We start from the raw sequence: 2,731 nt of genomic DNA on the forward strand, positions 1-2,731 counted from the left end.
ATATATATATATATATATATATCTGGAAAAGGGTGTTTAAACATAGCAGTAAGGAATTTAAGGGCTTCATTCCTGTCTTTAGTTGAACTATTTTTTAATTGTGGTAGTGGAGATATAAAATAATTATTAATGTAACTACGTTAGCTGTTTTTTGTATATTACATAATTTACCTTCTATATTTATNTGAATATTATTTTTTTGTAAGGAAAACTATTATTAAATATTCTTAAGAATGTATTTAAAAAATTGTTGAACATTATATTTACATCTTCAATTATATTAAATACGTCAGCCCAATATTCATAACTGAGATTATTCTTAAATTCTTTTATATAGTATTCATTTATTGATCTTCTAGTGACAGAAGAACTGGAAGAATTTAAAAAGGGTGTTATTCTTAATGTGAGCAATTGGGCGTCATGATTTGAAAGCCCATTAGGTAATGGAGTTACTGTAAATGTTGCATATATATTTCTGTTAATGAAGATATTGTCAATTGCTGTAGCCGAGGTCTTTGTTACTCTAGTAGGGGCCCTAACCATTTTCATAGCCCTATACCTACTAATAACACTAATTATAGTAGTAGAAATCACTAACGTATCAAGGGGCCCCCTACGACAATCAACATAAAATGAACAAACCCATACAAACAACCCACCCACTAATCAAAATAGCCAACAGAGCACTAATTGATTTACCCACCCAAACTGCTTAGAAGATATGACGCTAAAAGGGATACTAACCTAATTTTATTATTACCCATATTGTCTAAATAATTTATATTTATGTCACCACATAAAATAATGTTTTTAAACTTAGTGTAGATTCTGTTAAGTATTTCTTCTAGAATATTGAGAAAATGGATATAATTTCCTGAGGGAGCTCTATATACAGTTAAAATACAAATATTGTCATTGGGATGATATAACTTCATAGCACACACTTCAATTATTTGTTCTATACAAAATTCCTGTAAATTAATAGGCTCATATTGTTAAAATTGGTGGATAAATATTACTACACCACCATTTTTCTTGCTTTTCCTACAATAGTGTGCACCAAGATTATAATTAGTTATAGAGATCTGTATGATTTCATCTCTATTTAGATGGTGCTCTGTTATACAAAGAATGTGTTTAAATTATTTGGCTTATTGCTATTACTGGTGACTTGATTGTGAATAAAAATCTTGGTTACCTCTTCCATTTACCATAAAAAAGCATTATTCATTGTTAATGGGGTCTCTTTGACCTCTTAGATATTCTTAATTCTTTAGGTGAAGAGTTACCCATATTAACTAAATTTTCTGGGCTGTTAGTTTGTGTCAACTTATCAGAATTATCTTTCACTTTTTTCTGGTTCCTCACAATTTACAATAGTGCGTGTTTTCATTATACCATCCTTTACTATTTCTCTGAGGACTTCCTTCATATTTCTTATTTCATCACTTGGAAGTTGATTACTCTTATCTGTCTGTTCTATTATCCAGTTTGGACTAGTCTCTTTACTTACATGTTTCCAATCCAAACTTATTATGCTACTTACTTTCTTATCAGTGAGCCTTCTGACTTCATTAGCCACTTGTTTTGCAATTTGCTGTTTTCCTATTTAATTTAAATGTAATCCATGACTCGTGAAAGTTTCTCTATTATTATTCGTTTCAATAATAGTAACATGTTTGAATACTTTAGTGAATTTCCTTAGTTTTCTAATGAATATGTAGATTTCTTTATTGACACAGGAGGTTTCCATCAGCTCATACCTGTGAGGGATATCTAATATAATTATATTTACATTATTGAAATCCTTACAGAATTTTACAAACTGTGTTAGTGCTAGCCTTGTGTTATCTCTATACACATCATTAGCTCCTCCCTGTACTACTATTACATCTTTTTTGGTCAGACTTCTGAAATTCTGATTCATCGATGTAAGGATATCCTCAATACCCGCACCTGGTTTAATCATACCCATTACCGCAAATTTATCTCCTAAGTAATCACTTGTATTTCTTGCTGTTCCCTTACAATGGCTATCACCTATTATCATTATTTTATGCTTATTTATTTTGTTTAGTTCTTGGTTAGTTCTTTTAATGTTCTTAGTTTTTATAATTAAGTTAAGCTTAGATTTTGGTGAAAGCATGTTGTTATCTCTCTTATTAGTTCTTAGTTCCATATTCACAATCGTATTGAATCCAAAGTACCTACTCAAACTGGGGAATAATAAAATGTGGAGTTCCACAGGGGTCAATTTTGGGGCCTTTGCTTTTCATAATTTATATTAATGACCTCCCTCCTATACTAAGGACCCCATCAATACCTATAATATTCGCAGATGACACTAGTGTTATAATTTCTGGTAAAAATGTAGAATATTTCTGCATGTTATCAAGCAAGGTTCTTTTGCAAACGAGTAAATGGTTTTCTGCAAACAATCTGTCCCTGAACCTAGAAAAAACAAATTAATAAAATTTATAACAAAAACCTCACCACTATAATGATAAATATATAGAAGAGGGAGTAAACACAAAATTCCTTGGCTTGCCAATTTTTAATCATTTAAACTGGAAAAACCACACTGATCAGTTGATTGCAAAGCTAAGTAGAGCATGTTATGCAGTTACATTCATGTTGCATATTAGTAACATTGACACTCTCAAATCAATCTATTTTGCTTACTTTCACTGTTTAGTAAAGTATGGAATAATTTCCTGGGGTAATTCATCTG

Source organism: Cryptotermes secundus, unplaced genomic scaffold, assembly GCF_002891405.2.
Source record: "Cryptotermes secundus unplaced genomic scaffold, Csec_1.0 scaffold49, whole genome shotgun sequence".
Classification (NCBI taxonomy): domain Eukaryota; kingdom Metazoa; phylum Arthropoda; class Insecta; order Blattodea; family Kalotermitidae; genus Cryptotermes; species Cryptotermes secundus.